The sequence below is a fragment of the Geotrypetes seraphini genome, chromosome 4 (assembly GCF_902459505.1).
Source record: "Geotrypetes seraphini chromosome 4, aGeoSer1.1, whole genome shotgun sequence".
NCBI lineage: Eukaryota > Metazoa > Chordata > Amphibia > Gymnophiona > Dermophiidae > Geotrypetes > Geotrypetes seraphini.
The window spans coordinates 133,650,098-133,670,839 of record NC_047087.1 but is presented as its reverse complement, the minus strand read 5'-3'; the positions used below and the strand labels follow the sequence as shown (position 1 = coordinate 133,670,839).

Here is a 20,742-nt window from a genome sequence, read left to right as displayed (position 1 = left end):
TTATCTCAAGGGAACACGTCTTTTAAAGCTCCTCTGTCAGTCAGTGGCAGATGTCAGACAGCAAACAAGAACATAGTTAACTAGGGCAGTTGTGAGCTGCTAGATCAGCCTGCTTTCCCTAGGTTCCTCCCAGCCAAGCTCTGCTGACCTCACAGCCTTATAGACTTGAAGTTTCCACCTCTTAAAGGCAAACCTCCCTTTTCTAGCTTTCTTTTGCGGTACAGTGGAAATTAGTGCCATCGGGTTAGATCAGAGCAGCCAGGATACCCATTCTAGGAAAGAGACTTCTTGACCAGTCCTAGTTTTAAACTTAAATTCCAAAGCAGTGTGGTATTTATAGCCCATGATTCTATCCATTGAAATCGGTGCTGCATAATACACTAGGATGAGGCTGGCAGAAATCCAGGACAGGCCAAAAAGTATCCCTCCTGGAATGGGTAATGTGGCAGCTCTGCTAGACTCTTCTGTGCCACAATAAAGTCTCAGCTGTGTCTAGTCACAAAAACACATAGGTGTGCATTTACATATGTATACTCGTACATCAATGTGCTGTGCCTAGGTGCTATTCTGTAAATATGTGATTATCTTGCCTAGAGTGTATACGCAAGGGGGTGTAGATATGAGTGGAGCATAGGCAGGGCTCCCACTAATGCATTTAACTTGTAACATACTGTAAGTTGTGTGTTGTTCTGCCACATTTAAGTACACACAGTACACCACAGAAATGCTGTAAATGCTAGGCCCTCCCATATCAGGTTATATTAGTATTTTGTAATGGAACCTAGGTGCCTACATTTGGTTATAGAATAGTCTCCTATCACTTGCCTTTGGGCTGCCTAAATATTGGCACCCATTTATAGAATTGTCCCATACTGTTTATTCAGGAATTACAAAAGCAAAGGCAGGGGGAGGAGTGGATAGGTATATAGGATTACTATTATTTAGTGACATAAAAACCAGGACACATGGCCCTGCCATTCCACCCTAGCCCTACCCTATTCCACCTCCAACCCTGCCCCATTCCACCCTATCCTCGCCCCCACAAAATCTTGTTTCTTCTCCAAGCTCCGTGCCACGTCTGTAGGTACATCAAGCATGCACAGATGTGTGACATCATCTGTGCATGCTTAGAGGCCCTCCAGACATGGCTGGAGCGCGGAGCTTTCCAAAATCCAGATAAATTGCTGGGTTTTGGAAAGTCCATCTGGGCATCTGGTAACCCTATGGATACAGAGTAGACTTATTCTAAAATTGTAACCTATCTGTCTGATATTTAAAGTGATTTTAAGTAGACAAGAGAGGCTTCTGTCCACTTAAATCACTTAGGGCTGCCCAACCACTGATTTCAGCAGCACTTTACTGGGCAATACTATTGAATATTGGCTTTGATCAGCCATGGCCAAAGTCAGGGGTGATATAGAGGCAGAGTTAGGATTACCAGATGTCCGGATTTACCTGGACAGGTTCTCTTTTTAGAGGACTATCAGGGTGTCCGGATGATTTCCTGGACTGGAAGGAACTTGTCTAGGTTTTGGACTCAGTCTCTCCAGTACAGCTCCCACCTCGAAGTCGGGGATGGCTCTTTTGAATCTCCCCTGTCCCCCTGTACCTCCTCCAGTGCTGCAATTTCAAAACTTTAGGCAGCTGGCAGTGTTAGGAGTGATCCTGCTGCTGTCGGCCTGCCCCGGAAGCCTTCATTCTGCAGTGCCTGCCTATACAGGAACAGGAAGCCCTGCAGAGCAAAGGCTTCCAGGGCAGGCCGATGCAACAGGATCACTCACTAATGCTACCAGCTGCCCGAAGTTATGAAATAGCAGGGTACATAGGGACAGGGGAGACTCAAAAGGGCCATCCCTGATTCCAGGGTTGCCCAGGTAGGGGGCTAGAGAGAGAGAGAGAGAGAGAGGCTGTGCTGGGAGGATGGGGCAGTTTAGAGGTGAAACTAGGGGGAGACAGGGATGGGGCAGGGCACTGTGGGTGGGCCAGGGATGGGGAATAGGCGAAATATGGGTGGGGCCAGGTATCTTCTTTTTTGACTTACCAAATCTGGTAACCCTAGCCTAGACAGAGTTGAGGAGGAATTGGCAGCTATGCAGGTGTTGGCAATACTGAGTGCCAACACTCGCATAGTTAAGTGGACAAATTTAGGACAGTTCAAAAGCGGTCTTAAATTAGACTGATTAGCTATGTGGATGCTGGCACTGAATATCAGTCTGATCCTATATAACCCTCAATATGGTCCTTTAGCCTTCTGATTCCTCTCAACCCCTGAAACAGTCCCCTCTTTCCAATCCTCCTCTCTCCCCCACACACACCTAAACCTCCTCCCATCCCATTGCCACCGCCCACCCTTTGGACTCAATAGACCCTTTGGGCTCAACATCAGATCCATGTTGGTCCTATGGAGGTGACAAGGGCAGAAGCAAACCCTACTTGCTCCTACCTATAGTGTCTGCATCATCAAAATGGCTGCCTTGACCTCTTGTAGCAGCCTAGAGGATATTTAATGCCGATGTCCAGACATGGCCAGGCATTGAATATCTGGGACTAATATAGCTAGTGATGGTCAGTGTTGAAAAACATTGACCACCACTGGCTGAGTATTGGCCAGTCTATTACTAAGATTAAAAGTTGAACGTCTTCAAATATGATTGTTGCGGTTGTCCGGGTCTCACTGCATCTGGGACAACAGGAACAATAATGACTCCAGCCGCAGAAGCCTACAAGAACATATAACCCAGTTCTTCAACTATGTTAAAATTAAATGCTGCCAAAATTAAATCTTATGTTTATGTCACTATCATAAAGCTTTTCCTAAAACAGTGTGTTTAAATCATGAAGATCCATTGCCAATGAAAGTTCGGCTACAGTGCTAGGTTATTATTTTGGGTTCCTCTCTGACTTTTGAACTTCAGATTAACAACTAATACATAAAAAAGCTGTTTTTTTTAAAATTGAAACAACTAAGGAACATTCACTCTTATTTTCATGAGAATCAGTTTGCTGTATTAGTACTATTATCAATTTTATCTCAACTATAATATTGCAACATACTTTATGCTGGTGTATCTGTTATGCTTTGGAGAAAACTTTAATTTTTTCAGAACACTGATTTTTACATGGAAAAAAGTTTGATCATGCTTCCCTTTACTGGCATCCAACTCAGGTTTGAGTGACCTTCAAGCTAGCTTGCTTTGTTTTCAAAATTTTAAATGGTTTGACTCCTATGTGTCTAATTTGATTCCTCCTTCTCTTGGTAGGTGCATATCTAGATCAAGGGATTGTCATCTTCCAAATTTTACCTCTTTTAAAATGGTGCACTTTATGAAAATACTGATTTGCTCTTTTCTTACCAGACAGTTCAAATATGGAATAATGTACTGTCCTTTATTAAATAATTGCCTACAATACAACATTTAAAAGCTCATTTGTTTCAGAAATATTTATTATAGTTCAAGATAGTGCTTAATGAAGATATTTTTAGATGAAAGAAGAGGAGTTATACACAAGAGAAGGCCTAATGGAGCGGAACCTATGTCTAGAACGCCTAAGTCCGCTTAGGCACTGCTAGGCCTGATTCTATAAATAGCACCATTTCTTTGATTGAGAATCACGCCAAGCGGTGCCTACAATGTATGTGTTTATAGAATCTGGTCCTTTTTGTCTCTACCTCCTCCACTGGGAGGCCGTTCCACACACTCGCCACCTTTTCCATGAAAACGTATTTTTTGAGGTTACTTCTGAATTGATCCCATTTTGTCTTCATCCTATGCCCCCTCATTCTTTTTTTTAATTTTTTAAATTTCTATGCCCCCTCATTCCAGTGTTTATTTTTTGGGGTTTTTTTTTTTTTAACTGAAAGAGACTCACCTCATGTGCATTTATGTCACATAGGTATTTAAGCATCTCTATCATATCTCTCCTCTCCCGTCTTTCCTCCATACATATTGAGCTCTTTAAGTCTGTTCCCATAGGCTTTTTGACAAAGACTATTGACCATTTTAGTATCCTTCCTCTTGATAGACTCCATCCACTCAAGACACTATAAAAATGTAGCATACATCAATATCAATCTATGCTGTTGAAAAGGTCTGTAGAAATAAGTAGGCTTTTAATGCCTTTTTTAATTGCTTAAGCATGATACAGAATCGCAAGTGCCCAGGAAGAGCATGCCACAGACAAGGACCTTTCAGAGAAAAAGCACTATCACTTGTCACAGCACAACCCACAAGTCTTAAATCGGGTACCACCACTTTTCTCTCATTATTGACATGCAGTGACCTCCTAGCATGATAAAGTTGCACAGTCTTTTTAAAATACAGTGGAACAGTACCAAAAAGACTTTGAAAAATCAGGGTTAAGGCCAGTATTGAATTCAATATTTAACTGGCAGACATTATAACATTGGTGACACATGATGAAATTTTCTTGTTAGCTCTGGGAGGGACTGGTATTGGAACTGGTGCCAAGGGGAATGTTAGGAGGGGGATCTGAGCTAGTGCTAGGTGTGTGTGGAGGTTGGGAGGGGTCATGCATACTCCACTGCTGTGGGACCCAGCTAATATTCAGCAAGGACCCAAATAACATAACATAAAAATGCATTTTTATACCGCAAAACTGTTAATTTCTATGCGGTTCACAAAAGATAAAGATCTACAAAATAAATAAAATAAACAAAATATATCTAACTTCCAAGAGATTGAATAAAAAGATAGATTTTTAAAGCATGTCTAAATTGGTGATAAATATTGGAGGACCTGATTAAATGCTTCAAATCTTTGTCTCAAGAAGCTGCTTACTGACCAGGACCCACATAAGAGCTGGCAGCCTGACCTGTCTAATATTCAATACTGGAGCCCAGACACTAGCTTTAAAGAATATAAACACATCTGGGTCTTAGGTTGTCTGTATATATCTTTACAGTTCAATAAAATTTTGGCATGTATGACTTGAAGCTGGATATTCCTTTGTAATGGGACTTGTGCTATTGATCTGAAATTACAGACCACCTCTTTAAAAATTATGAAAGGGCATGGACATGAAATTTCTTCCTTCTGATTTCTCTGGTGAGAATTTTGCTGCAAGTGGAGAATGTGTTTCTCCTAATGTATGCTGAAAGGCTCCCTACAATTCTCTGACTTCTGATGACCTGCCTACTGGGAGTCTCTGCCTGATCCTCTTGTGATGTCATACAGCAACTCATTTCTGTCTTCACTTACATCTCAATATTGTTCTTGTCAGTATTCCAGGCTTCTGCTGGGAACTTGAAGTGGCTGAGGGGAGCAAAAAGGGAGGCAAGAAATTTTAGGAGAAAGACCAACAGCTGCCAGCATTGAAATTTCCATCTACTTTTGGCCATCTGAGACATTGTCGGTTATGCAAGTATTCAGTGGCTAGCTGGCTAAGTCTTAATGGCCAAAGATATACCTCCTTTTTAGGTGGTTGTCTTTGGCCTAGCTGGAGAGCCGCTGAATACTGACAATCCACTAAGCTGGATATTCAGCAAGAGACAGCCAGCTATCCCCTGCAGAATATCAGTAGATAGCTGGCTATGTGCTATTTAAGCCACTTAAATAGTACTAAATATCGGCACCAATAAGTACCTGTATATAATATATAAACCACTTTGTAACTAAAAAAGATGATATATCAGTAATAATAACTTATTTGTATACTGCCCTACTGCAAAGTTCTAGGGCTAGGCGGTTCACATACATTGCTAACATTATACAATCAATGAATAAAAATCCAAAACTCTAAATAGTACAAAATTATACAGTAAAAGAATAAAATACGATTTGCTAAAATACAGTAGAAATCCACAAGAACATTCTGGCTATAAGATCAATGTACAATTTGCCTGTCAATATTCTGGAACATCAGTTTACAAATTTATCAAATAGATACGTTTTTAGTAATTTCCTAAAGGACATATAAGAATAGGCCTGGGAGATAATAGTACTTAGCCATTGGTCCATTTTACCTGCCTGAAAACCGAGCAATTTATCAAAAAATCTCTTGTATTGACAAGGTTTGATGGTTGGAATAACAAATAAATATTACCCTCGAGTAATTCTGTTAGGTTTGTAACGTTCAAAGCATAGAGAAAAGTAGGAGCCATACCAAACAACACTTTGAAACAGGTACAATCAAATTTAAATAATATTCTAGCCTCAAAAGGCAACCAATGCAACTGTCTATAAGATGGAGTAATGTGGTCATACTTTTTCAACCTGAAAATTAGACGGACCGCAGTGTTCTGTATGAGTCTCAATCTCTTTTGGAACTTTTTATGAGATCCCAGATATATTATATTACAATAATCCAGTATGGACAGAACAGATGATTGTACCAGCAATCTAAATGATGCACTATCAAAAAATGTCCTTATTGTCTGAAGTTTCCACAAGGTTATGTAACATTTTTTAACTAGAAAATTTGTGTGATCTTCCAGAGTTAAATGGCAGTCCAGTATAACACCCCAAATTTTTATCGAAGCAAATTTTAAAAAAGTTTGACCATTCAGATGTAATTCTTTTTCTTTTATATTATCTGAAGGACTAGCCAGAAAAAATTTTGATTTTTCCGGATTCAATTTAAGTTTTGCCCTCTTTGTCCATTGTTCAATATGAGTTAATAATGAGGAAATTCGGTTTGTTACCTCCCCTGTAAAAGCCATAAGTGGGATTACTATAGTAATATCATCAGCTTAGATGAAAAATTTGACTCCCAGACTGTGCAGCAATCTTCCCAATGGGGGTAGATAGATATTAAATAGAGTAGGTAATAGCGGAGAGCCCTGGGGTACCCCACAAGAATTGCTCCAGGAAAAAGAATAACTTTCTTTACTAAACACTTGATAGCATCTTGTTCTTAGAAAGCCCTCAAACCAGTTCCAAACTTTCCCTGAAATGCCTATTGAATCTAAACAGTCCAATAATATCTTGTGATCTTGTAATATCCAGTCTGCCCAACCTGATTCAATTTAAATTTTTTAATTTTTTTTTCTTAGCTATTTCTGGGCAAGAATCCAAAGCTCTACCCGGTACTGTGCTTGGGTTCCAACTGCCAAAATCTACGTTAAAACCTACTCCAGCCCATCTACACCCTCCCAGCCACTGAAGTCCTCCCTAGCCCATCCCCCACCAAACGGCCATACACAGACACAGACCGTGCAAGTCTGCCCAGTACTGGCCTTAGTTCAATATTTAATATTATTTTCTGATTCTAGATCCTCTGTGTTCATCCCACGCTTCTTTGAACTCAGTCACAGTTTTACTCTCCACCACCTCTCTCGGGAGCGCATTCCAGGTATCCACCACCCTCTCCATAAAGTAGAACTTCCTAACATTGCCTTTGAATCTACCACTGCTTAGGTCCAGTTGAATGATCATTTTAGGGGGGTTTATGTCCTGATGTTTATCTTGAATTGTCTATAAGTTGTGCTACCCTGGAATCGCGAATAGAAGCCAAAAACACCACAACACCCATGACCTTCCCCATCTCTGGCCATTCCATATATTTTTGCGGCTTCAGGGCAGGATTAATTCTTCGAGGGCCCCTAGGCACCCAAGTACACTGGGTCCTCCTGGCCCTGCCCATGTCCTGCCCCCATTTATCTGTTTTCTTATTTACTTCTTCATTTCCACTTGTATTTCTTTTTTTTTTTTTTTTTTAATTCAAAACACAGATTAGCATACCAGCGCACAGTTTTTCTTCTATGCAACCCCCAAACATCTCTGAACAAATCCCCCTTCCTTCCCTTTCCACCTACTTACCCAGGACTTTAACTCTGAACTCTTTCCATGCATATATAAAAGTGTTCAAATATTTGTAAAGCAGTAATACTATCCGAAATATAAGTCTATATTAATAACCAAGTTTACAACGCCTCTTAACTGCCTCACTCTACGTCAACCAACTGTAACCCATATGTATAAACAACCAAATCTGTAACTCTTCTAGTACATTCCACTCCATGTATGTTAACTTGCAACAAAACAACAAGGTAAGCAGTCCACCAAATAATCCAACATGAAACAAAAGAAGATCGGCAGAAAATAAGGAGATTCAAATCAGGTTAATTCAAGGTGCTCCCAAGAACCATGCCTGATGCATTTCGCCAAACAAGGCTAGTCAATGCTAACAAAAAACCATGTCTTTCATACAAACAAAACACAGAAAACACCTTCGCCTAATATAGAATATGTAATCACAAACTAACCTCTCCCCCTTTTACAAAACTGTAATATGGTTTTTAGCTACGGCCAGCGCTAAAAAATGCTCTACAGTTTTGTAAAAGGGGGGCTAAAATAGAAATACGTAGACAAAGGTTAACTAAAACTACCAAGAAGCTGGACTCTGCATACAATGCAACACCACAGAAACAGTGATGCATGTCCCCTAAAGCAAAAAAATAAATAAATATAATTTTTTTTCTACCTTTGTCTTCTCTGGTTACTGCTCTCCTCTTCTTGTCACTCTCTTACTTTCATCTTCTGTCCTTCAGTGCCTCTTCCAGGAATTGTCTGCTTCTCCCTTCCATCTCTTCTTCCCCCCCATTGGTGTGGCATCCATCATCTTCCCTTCCCTCCTCCAATGGTCTGGCATCTCTCTTCTCTCCTCCCCTTCCCTCTCCTACACCCCCATGGTCGGGTATTTCACTCTCTCCTCTCCCTTCCTCCCACTTCCATCAGCATCTGCCCCCTTTCTCTCCCTCCAACCCAATTCCATCCAGGATTCTTCCACCTTATGTCTCTCTCCCCTTTCTTTGCACCCCAATTCCATCAGCATCTGCCCCATTTTTCTCCCTTCAACCCATTTCCATCCAGTATCCATCCCCTTATATCTCTCCCCTTCCCCTGCACACCAATTCCATCAGCCCCTTTCTCTCCTTCCACCACCCTTCCATACTACCCTGCCCCCTTTCTCTCCCTACACCACCCTTCCATGCTCCTTTCTCTCTCCCCCTCCTAACATTGCAGCTGCCGGCTCTGCCCACTGAGCTCCTTTGCCCAAAAGCAGCATTAGAACAGCTGATGGCAACGGGTTACCCCCATGGCAACGCCCCCCCCGCGGCAACGGCCCCCCCCCTTACAGCAACGGCAATGGTCTCCCCCCGCAGCAATGGCAACGGGTCCCCCCCCCCCGCAGCAACGGCAACGCGGCCGAATCTGTTACAGAAAGGTCCCACGATGACTGCTTCTGCCGGTCCTCCCACTCCGACACCACTTTTTCCGGAGCAAGTGACGTCGGAGGGGGATTGACCGGCAGAAGCAGTCATCGTGTAACAGATCTGGCTGCATTGCCATTGCTGTAGGGGGCAGCCTGTCCATTGTCTTTGCTGCGGGGGTGGAGGGGGGGTATTGCTGTTGATGCTAGGAGGGGGCCGTTGCTGTTTAAAAAAATGGCAAGGTGAATCGTCCTCCTTCAGCGGGCCCCCTCTCACAGTTTCGGGCCCTAGGTACATGCCTATTGGGCCTATTGATTAATCCGGCTCTGTGTGGCTTATATATTTAACCCCAGCCTTTTCTAAAATGGTGCTTTCTACATTTTGGGGGTTTATACATTGAGGTGCCAGGTCATCGATGTTTATTTAATCCCAAACATTATCTCCCCGATATTCCATTACCAGTTATCCTCCCCATTCTTCTTTCTACTGACCCCAATTTTAGCTATATGCAGGAGTTGAACCAGACTAATGACTGCTGCCAAGTCCTGGAAGTGCCTAACTTGGTCTTTAACTGTGCTAGCTGCTCCACTTATATGTATTAAATTTTGACCTGAATATTTTTACACATTTTTTTGAGGTGCAGATAAGTGTATTTTATAAAAGGCTCTGAATTTGCTGAGACTTTTATAAAATACATACCTGACTACTTTGAAATGACCAGCTTTGGACATCCATATTGCCACATAGAGGAATCTCATAAATTGCCCGATCTTGTAAGTAAAAGTCAGATAAGGTGCTTTCATACCCCGAGCAGGAAGCTAATGACTTGTAGTTGTTTTTCTATTGTTTTCCTGAAACAATTTGACTTCCTCTCTAATAGACTTGAAATTCCTTCCTTAAAAATAGCAGAGGAAGGGCTGAGTGCCAGCCAGTCACTGCTCACAATGCCGTCTGCCTGAAGTCACATTTATACCCCAGTATGCAGTGGCTTGTACAAAGATTGCAAACAGTCAGCTGCCCATGCATGTCAGACAGACACTCTGTGGACAAGTCTATGGTCATAGATCCAGTTCTCCTGGGCTTAGAGAATTACGAGCAGGGATAGTGTAAAGCAAGGACTGCAGAGGCTGCTATCCATAGCCCTGCTCGCGTACCCCCTTCAAAAAAAGATCCTGCTTCATACCTGAGACTCCACCATGGCCAGGATTCTATGTCAATAGCTGGAGTGGTGATTTGACAGAAACACCTCCTGGGACCCCATATCTCCAGAGACAGGTAATTTATTCACACATTAATTTCCATTTACTATTTGGTGTTATTCCTTGGCTATTCCATAGCTCCTCAGGCTTTATTTCTTTTAATTCAAGTTTCATGCTTAGCTTTATAATATTTAATTTTAACATAAGAACATAAGAAATGCCTTCACTCGATCAGACCGTGGTCCATCTTGTCCGGCGATCCGCACACGCGGTGGCCCATTTAGGTACTCCTTTTTGGAGACCCGGATTTCCCGTATCCCTCAATATGCTTTGCAAGAAGGTGTGCATCCAACTTGCGCTTGAAACTCGGAACAGTAGTCTCCGCCACAACCTCCTCCGGGAGAGCATTCCAAGCGCCAACCACTCGCTGTGTGAAACAGAACTTCCTAACATTTGTCCTAAACTGCTGCCACTCAGTTTCAAGCTATGACCCCTTGTCCATGTCACCTCCGAAAATGTTAGTAATGCTGTTTCCTGGTCTATTTTATCAAATCCCTTTAATATTTTAAAAGTCTCTATCAGATCCCCTCGCAATCTTCTCTTCTCGAGGGTGAATAGTCCCAGTTTTCTGAGGCGTTCTTCGTAGCTCAAATTTTCCATACCTTTGACTAGTTTCATGGCTCGCCTCTGCACCCTCTCCAACAGAGTTATATCCTTCTTTAGAGGGCCAGAGGTGTAGTATGAGGGGTGCAGGGGAATGGGCAGTCCACCCTGGGCATGGTCTTCCTAAAGGCGCGGCACCCTTCCTCCTCTCCGCCCCCACCCCTTCCCACTCCTCTCCTTGTCACATACCCCTTGCTTTCCCCCAAACCTTTTTTACTTCACCAGTGCAAGGTTGCTGCCTGCATCGGTGCTCTGAAGTCACTTCCGGGGCTTGCGCCTAGGAAGTGATGTCAAAAGGCGAGCCGACACAGATGTGGGCATGCTGCTTATGCTGGAGAAGTTAAAAAGGTATGGGGAAAGGGGTGTGTGGAACAGGAGGGGGGGAAGGGTGGCACTCACCCTTCTTATGCCACTGTAGAGGGCATTTGCTTTTAAGAAGAGGGCCTCTTTTATCAAGCTGCGCTAGAGGTATTTAGCATGAGCCAGTGCGATAAATGCTCCGATGCGCATAGAATTCCTACGAGCGTTGGAGCACTTACCTCACTGGCCCACGCTACAAACCTCTAGCGCAGCTTGAGAGAGGGAGATTTATTGGGCATATGGTTTAATTGGGAAGAGCCAGCATGGATTTCAAAAAGGGGAGATTATGTCAAATTAGTAGAATGTTTTGAAGATGTGAATAAGTGTGTGGAAAGAGTTGAACTGGTTGATATAGTGCGCTAAAGGTTTTTAGCGCAGGCCAGCAAGGTAAACACTCAGATGCTCATAGGAATTCTGTGAGTGTCAGAGCATTTACCTCGCCGGCCCATGCTAAAATCCTCTAGCACCGTTTAGTAAAAGGAGCCCTACAAGAGTAGACCGAAATTGTTAGTTTCCCCAGTGGGAAAAAAAAGCAAGTAGCAAAAGGCATCTGTGATCTATTCTGGGACTGGTGTTTTTATTAAAACTATTATCGATTTGGAAAAGGGAGCAACAAGTATAAAGAAGAATTGGCAGATGACTCAAAAATATGTAAGCTGACTGTGAGGAACTGCAGAATAGTCTTGCCGTAATGGAGACCTGAGTGTCTAAATGGTAAAGTAATTTAATGTGGACAAGGGCAAACTAAACTAAACTAAACTAAACCTTAGGTTTATATACCGCACCATCTCCGTAGATGCAGAGCTCGGCACTGTTTACAGGATTTAGAGATGGATATAGGGGAAAGAGATACACAATGCTGGATTCCATATTAGAATATTGGAGTCATTATGAGGAATACATTGAAATCCTCAGCTTAGGGTATAGTAGCAATCAAAAAACAAATAGAATGCTAAGAATTATTTGCAAAGGGATTTAGAATCAAAGAGGGAATATTAAAATGCCTCTGTACAGATCTGTGGTGTGATAGCACCTTGAATGTTGTGTGCATTTCTGGTCCATCCCATCTCGCAAAAAATATATAGCATAGCAGAAAGTTTAATAAAAGTTTGATATTGTCGCATTATCAAATAATTTCAATGCGATGTACAAAATTAAAATATGAGTAGTACATAAGTAAAACAATTTGTTTAGGGGGGACAAAGGGTTAATATTCTGAAACATTAGGGAAGAGGAAAGAACTACAATAAGAAAGAAATAGGAACAAAAAAGGGAACCAATAGAATAGGTCAAATCTAAAATTAGTGGTCTCATAGTTTATACATCAAACGCATCCTTGAAAAGAAAACTTAAGTTTTCCTTTAAATTTGTCAAGGTTAGCGTTCACTCTTACATATATTGGCAATGAGTTCCATGTTTGAGGTCCTGTTACTGATAAAAATAGAATCCCGACGGGTATTTATGATTCTCAGGGAGGGAACTGATAGAAGATGTTTATCTTCTGATCTTAGTGTTCTCAAGGGCGCATAAGGAGTGAGTTTTCTTTCGAGGAACAGAGGGGCTTTAAACATATTATCTTTAAAGGTTGTTAAGGCTATTTTATACGTAATTCTATGATTTATGGGGAGCTAGTGGGCATTCTTTCAGAGTGGTGTAACTTGGTCAAATGATAAACAGAATGGAACAGCTCCCTTAAAAAGAAAGTCTAAGTAAGTTAAGGCTCTTCGGCTTTGAAAAGAGATGACGAAGAGGGAATGATAGAGGTTATAAAATCATAAGTAGGTTGAAACAGATTAGTTATGTATTCCTTTTAAGAGTTCTGGTACTAGAGAATGCGCCATGAAACTGAAAGGTAGCAGACTTAAAATACATTGGTAAAAGTGTTTTCACTTAACAAAAAACCCATTCTGTAGAATTTCTTACCAAAGGATATGACAAGGGGTCTGTCTGTTCATAAACAATTATTATCCAGGTAATCATGGGAAAGCTACTCCTTATCCTTTGAATGAACAGCAAGGAATATATCTACTATTTAGGACATGCGAGATACTTCCTAGTGACCCAGTTTGATCTTTGTCAGGCAGCATTATGGGGTAAAGATCTGGAACAATTGCTTTTGCTTACTAACACTTTCATGGGGAATTTAGGAGACACCTAAAAACATCTGTTCCTGTACTTAGGCAGCTGATTTGTTTAATCTTGTTACACAATAATTGATCTTTAGGGCTTTCAGTTACTAGTTCTTAATCTTTGTAAGTTTTACTTAATTTGTAGCATTTTTAACTATTGTAAACTGCATAGAACTTTACGGTCCTGCGGTATATAAACTGTTATTATTATTAGTGTCATAGCCAGGATATTCTTATCACATTTATTTTCTGGAATTATGAATAGTACTAATTAGAATACTTTTCATCAGATTTTGGACCTCCAAGAAGTCACTGTAGAAGGAAGCCTTTAATAATCTGATATGTAAATGGGTCCCCTGGACTCTTTACGAGGAACCTATGCTTCCTCATTAAATAGTATTTGGAAGATAGAGAAAACGACAGAGGTAAAGTGGACTGAATAGTTTGATCTGATTCTACTAGTATTACTATTATCATTTCTGTAGTGCTAATAGACATACACAGTGATCTGCCCCCTCTAGCAATGACCAAAGAGGTGAACCTAACAGCATGAGTTAGTGGAGAGAAAGAACAGGAAGTATTTCTTATTTTTTCCCTAGCAGTTGGTGGTTTGGGGTAGGCTGTAGCCTATAGATCAGGCCCCAGGGATCACTGATCTTGGGAGGAAAAGGAACCTGAAGCAGAAGTCACACCAGCGGATGCTCAAACATTGAGGTTGCAATGAAATACATGAGAAATTGTATTATTAAGCAAAAATTAATGAGCACACCTTTGCAAAAGCCCCCCTAAAATATTCCATTAAAATACATTTACATATATAAAACATCTACATATATAAAACAGCTAAATAACCCAATGTGCATCACATTACTCTATACACTTCATATTATGAAAGCATAAATGTGGTTAATACTAGGATCAAAAACAAATCACTTCCACAGATACACCTAGATATCATAAATAAAACTTGATAAATAGAAGTATGAATAAATAAAGACAGATAAAAGGAGATTGCATATCCAAAACAATCAAATAAATAACTTATTTCATATTTAAAAAAAAAAAAATCACTTAGATCGGTAGCATGGAATGTTGCTACTCTTTGGGGTTTTGTCAGGTACTAGTGACTTGGATTGGCCACTGTGAGTACAGGCTACTGGGTGAGATGGACCATTGGTCTGACCCAGTAATGCTGTTCTTACGCTTTTATGTACACATGAATAACTAATCATAGCTCAACAACATAAATATAATTATTCCAGAATAAAATTTAAATGAATCAAGTGTTAAATAAATACCCCCCCCTTTTATGAAGTCACTTTAGCGCTTTATATCGCCAGCCATGATGGTAAAAGTTCCAGAACTCATAGGAATTCTATGAGCATCAAAGCTTTTACCGCCATGATTAGTGATAAAGAAATGCTAACACAGCTTCATAAAAGGGGAGGGGGGGGGGGAAATGCTAAAGGGGTATATTCTTTAAACATTAAATACTAAATAAATATAAATTAAAATCATAAAAACACTGAAAGATCACTTTCCATATTGGGTCCATTTGGTGTCCGAGTTTTGAATGAAAAAAAAAATCAACATTTGTTCTATTCTTAATAGAAGTAAATCGACATTACCTCCTCTCTAAGAAGGACATGGGACCACCAAGGCACAGAGGCCCTCTTTTACTAAGCCATGGTAGAGGTTTCTTCAGCGGCCTGGGGTACTAAATGCTCCGACACTGCTCCAATGTTCATAGGAATTCTATGAGCATCAGAGCATTTAGGGCTCCTTTTACTAAGGTGCGTTAGCATTTTTAGCGCGTGTAGCAGATTAGCGCACGCTGCCCCCCACGCTACGTGTAAAAACTAACGCCAGCTCAATGGTGGCATTAGAGTCTAGCACGTGCGCTAAAGCCCTTAGTGCTCTGGGCCATGATAGAAACCTCTATTGCGGCTTAGTAATAGGATGTGTGTGTGTGTGGGGGGGGTTTTGTTTTTTTGTTTTTTTTTTGGGTGGGAGAAATTTATAATCTTCAAAAATGTGTGCCATCTTGATAGAATGATCCTCTAATCGCTTATCTTTCAGAAATCTTTTGTGGGTGTTGTTATGTTCCAAAATGCATACATTAAATTTCCTCCTGGTCTTTCCATGTGGGCAGACAGCAGCGCACACCACATCTTCTGTTTTGCAATCTGAAAAATGCTTAAGTTTAATTCAAACTTGTCTCCAGTCTTGATATTCACATTGACCATACAGGCTGAGCTTTCCCCATACTGAAAGTGACCTTTTGGAAGATTCCTCCTTGAATTGGTGGTCTGAGGTAAAGCTGATGGCACGAGCATGTCTTTCAGATTTCTTTCTCTTTTATATGCAACAAGTAGATCTTTATTTGAAAAATGTTTCAAACTTTGTGCTACATGCCAATGTTTCTTAAGGATTTTAACTACCAGTATATCATTTGAAACGTATAAAAGACAAAGCACAAACCACCCTATCAACTTTCTTTCTTGTGGCTGTAATAAATGTTTTCCAGATAAATTAGCTGCATTCTGATAACAGTCATTAATTACTTTCTCAGGGTATCCTTTCTCTTTGAACCTATGCCTCATTTCATGCGATCTCTTCCTATATGTATTTGGTTCTGTACGAGCCCCGCTTGAGTCTCAGAAACTGAAAAGGGGAGATTCGTTTTCAATAACTTGCTATGACAGCTACAATAATCAAGCAATTTATTTACATCTGTTTGTTTCCTATAAATATCCATTATATAAGGGCTCCATTAACAATAGTAATCTGAATACCTAGCAATGGGATAGTCACGATGTCATATTGCATTTGAAATTTCAAATTACTATCCAACTGGTTTAGCCAAGATGAAAAATCTCGAAGTTCATCAGCTGTGCTTTTCCAAACTATAAAAATGTCATCTACATAGCGTTTAAGAAAGGTTTGGACAAGTGAAAAAGGCCATAGTCTGTTATTGAGAAAGACAAGGGGGAAGCCACTGCTTGCCCTGTATTGGTAGCATTGAATATTGCTACACCTTGGGTTTTGGCCAGATACTAGTGACCTGGATTGTCCACCGTGACAATGGGCTACTGGGCTTGATGGACCATTGGTCTGACCCAGTAAGGCTATTCTTATGTTCTTATAGTTTTTCAAATTGAGCAACATATAAATTCGCCACTGAGGAGGTCAAAGTAGCCCCCATAGCAGTCTCCTTTATCTATTGGAAAAATCACCATTGAAAGCCAAAAATTGTTTGTGCTATTGTTGCAATCTCAACTATAACTTCTGTTGGAATTCTCAAACAAAAGTCTCTCTGTCTTATAACTTGCATAGCTTCTTGCTGGGGTATATTAATGTATAGGGATTCTACATGAAATGTTGCCAAAATATTAAGAACATAAGAAGTTGCCTCCGCTGAGGCAGACCAGAGGTCCATCTCACCCAGCGGTCCGCTCCCACGGCGGCCCATCAGGCCTATTGCCTGTGCAGTGGTCCCTGACTATTTCTATAACTACCTCTTGCTCCTATCCCTATAACCTACCTCTACTCCTATCTGTACCCCTCAATCCCTTTGTCCTCTAGGAACCTATCCAAACCTTCTTTGAAGCCCTGTAACGTGCTCCTGCCTATCACAGCCTCCGGAAGCGTGTTCCATGTATCCACCACCCTTTGGGTAAAAAAGAACTTCCTAGCGTTTGTTCTAAACCTGTCCCCTTTCAATTTCTCCGAGTGCCCCCTTGTACTTGTGGTTCCCCATAATTTGAAAAATCTGTCCCTGTCTACTTTTTCTATGCCCTTCAGGATCTTGAAGGTTTCTATCATGTCTCCTCTAAGTCTCCGCTTCTCCAGGGAGAACAGCTCCAACTTTTTCAGTCTGTCAGTATATGAGAGGTTTTCCATACCCTTTGCTAGTTTAGTTGCTCTTCTCTGTACTCCCTCAAGTACTGTCATGTCCTTCTTGAGGTGCGGCGACCAGTTCTGGACACAGTACTCCAGATGCGGGCGCACCATTGCACGATACAGTGGCAGGATGACTTCTCTGTACAGTACATATTACTCAGGGTACTGATTATGTCACTAGAATCTCTCATATAAGATAGAATTCTCTGTACATATGGGCTTAAAAAATAATCTGTACATATAGAGAATGTCTTGTACAATAAGGATCCAATGGCTGAGATAAGCAGCCTAAATGGGAACCAGGGATTTATGAGTCTTTGGAAGGACATTTATTGTCAGAGTAACAGGAGATACAACTTAGAGGAAATCAAGTTGTTTATTTGTGAGGAACTGGACCTCTCTTACAACCTGGAGTAATGAGTTTATTTCTTTTTTTTTTTTTTTCTTTTTTTTTTAAGCAGGGGAGTGGGGTCAACTTTCAAGCCTTTCAATCTCAAATATATACTTATCTTTAACCATTATTACCACTGCACCCCCTTTGTCAGTTGGTTTAATAATTATAGAATCATCATTCTGTAGTGCCTTAATTGTTTCTCTTTATTCCTTGTTCTAACTTTCTAACCTAGTGATGTCTCTAGTAACAAGGCTTTCATAAGCATTAATAAGAGGATCTGTCATCCCAGGGGATTGCTATCTACTGTCTCTTTTGACTATCGAGATATCAATATTACTTGCAGTCTGTGTAGAATATTGACCTATAATTTTTGCACAAACTTAAACAGATCTACATGGGTATAGAACATGTAATGGGATATGGACGAAGGAGAGACCTTTCTCAAGTACGCTTTTCTTTATTGTTGTCAATTGTCTTTGAAATATTCCTAAACTCTTGTGCACTTCCTTCTGAGAGAGAACATGGGGACAGCAGAAGGGAGAGAGAGACCTGGATAAGTGGATGAGAGACGCTGGACCCATGGGGGGGGGGGAGAGATGCTTGAATGGGAAGGGGTGAGTGGAGGCAAAAGAAAGGGAGATTTAATTAGGAGGGAGGGGGAGAGATCCTGGACCCATGAAAAGAGAGAGAATCTGAACTGCAGGGTAGGGGGCAGGCGAGAGCAGGAGAGATGCGCTTGTTTTGTGGGTGCGGGAGAAAGGGGAAAAGCAGGACATGAGGAGGAAAAGGTGCACAGAGAGGTAATGCTGCATGGGGATGAGAATGTATATGTATGATGAGGGACATAGGTGGAGGGATGATGACACAGAGGGCACATGCTGAACATGGGGGTATAGGGACAGGAACACAGAGGGGAGTTGTTGGACAGGAAAACTAAGGATGCAGAAGGAATGGATGGTGGACATGAAGAGAAGAAATGCCAAATGGATAAGAGGTTCTAGAAAGAAGATGGATAATAGTTAATGGGAGGGGAAAGGGGGCCAAGGTATTAGATAGATGAAACTAAGGAGCGGGGTGGAGAAGAAGATGGATGGGAAAGTACATGAGTTGCCCTACTGGGACAGACTGAAGGACTATCAAGCCCAGTGTCATGTTTCTAACAATGGTCGAGTCAGGTCACAAATATCTGGCAAGATTCCAATAGAGTAAAACAGATTTCATGCTGCTTATCCTAGAAATAAGCAGTGATTTTTTTCAAGTCAGTAATGGCTTACGGACTTTTCACAAACAATTCAGATGACTGGGTAATTGAGTGTGAGAGTGTTGAGGAATAAAGCAGGGAATTATTGATGGGAGAAACAAAGTGGGAATTTCAAGGGGATAGTGAGGACCTGGCAATTGGTAGGAATGAGTGAGGGTAGACTGATGGGTTGGAAGAACTAGTGAGGGTGTGAAATGGGGGTAAAAAGGGTGAAAGTGAGCACTGGGCATTGACGCCATTTGTGAAAGCTTCAGGTTTGAAAATAATTCTACATGCAAAATGACACCAGCGCAAGGTTTTAAAATTATAACCAGGATTTATTGAATTATTGGTTCTATTTTCCCATTATTAGATCAAAAGAATAGCATAATTGCTTACGTTGCGCTCATGGGAGATCATCATCGTGGCCAAAGGCTGGCCTTCTCACAATGGTCTCGTTTTTCTATCTCATTACAGTCTATTATATAACTTTTGGTTTAGTGACATCATCAAGTTTGACGACCAATAACATTTCTATGGGTGGTCTTAAAGTTTAGACAAAGAAACATTCCTCCATGTTTAAAAGTTAGTCAAAGTTTCAGATGATTTCTGAATTAACATTAACATTCAAAAGAATTCACAATTATTAACATGGTAAATTCTCAGTCCTTCCATGCTGACAAGTTCTGAGCCTTAAAGGAAAAAAACTCCTAAGCTGACAGATTCAAATTGCACAGCCTTACACAGAAATCTTACTCAGGAGAAAAAGGGGGGGGTTAAATCCCCCTCTCCTCTTCCTGAAGCGTGGGCTTTCAATGCCCCCCTTTTCCCTATTCTTGAGACTGACTCTAATCACTTCCAGATGTTGTGCTCAGGATTTTTTCTTAGTGTTGTTGCTTATAAAACATAAACCATTTATATTTCCACAATCATATCACCACATATTACATCCATGGGCCCCAAACATTCATAATTTCATTCATATTTTGGCCATTCATACTTCATACATTTTATATCTCAGTTTGGAATATGGAATCTGATATGCTTTTCCTAACTAGCCTGAGCACATCTGTTTTCAATTAGAACCACGAGGCTAAAGGCGGGAAGCTGAACAAAGAACAGAAACTATTCACTGACACAAGATGCTGACCTAAGACAGGACAGTTATAGTACACACAAAGAACCTAAAATGGATTCCATGTAATCCTGATTTCCACCATGATTTGGCTCAACAGCAAAGTACATACACAGATATTATTATGCTTTCCCTTATATTAATCCTTAGTATATTTTTCTCTGGCCTTAGCTACATTATATTTAAATGTTTTATTCACCTGTTTTTCGTACGCTTCTATTTGGGCGTGGTCCTTAACTGACACAGAATTGTCTCTAACTAGAATTACCCAGAACCATATGAAAAACTGGCCTTTTGTAGAAAAAAACTCCACAAAAAATACTGCACTTATCATGTCCTAACATCCATTGCATCGTACCATAAACAGCACGCTGGCCACGTGCCACGCGCCATGCGCCACGACTCAGTCCCCTCTTGGATATTACTGAATTTATGAAGTAATATTCAGAATTGAGCTCGTGGTCTTATCTGTGGCGCTGGGGTTTACTCAGGGTACGGTTCTTCTTATGGATCAGTGTGTGTCTGTGCAAGTATATTCTTTTAATGC

General features: G+C 40.9%; 1 protein-coding gene across 3 annotated transcripts in view; it reads left to right on the top strand.

Annotated features, from left to right (window-relative positions):
- The window catches only part of GJA5 (gap junction protein alpha 5), a 99,612-nt gene that overhangs the window by 59,883 nt on the left and 18,987 nt on the right, over nt 1–20,742 (top strand). Inside the window, exon 1 of one of the 3 annotated variants that reach the window (XM_033940433.1) lies at nt 10,188–10,447. The exons of the other annotated variants lie outside the window; for them this stretch is intronic. The gene's annotated coding sequence lies outside the window, so the exon portion shown is untranslated. Of the gene's footprint in view, nt 1–10,187; nt 10,448–20,742 lie in introns of those variants that run through there. 3 annotated transcript variants of the gene reach the window in all.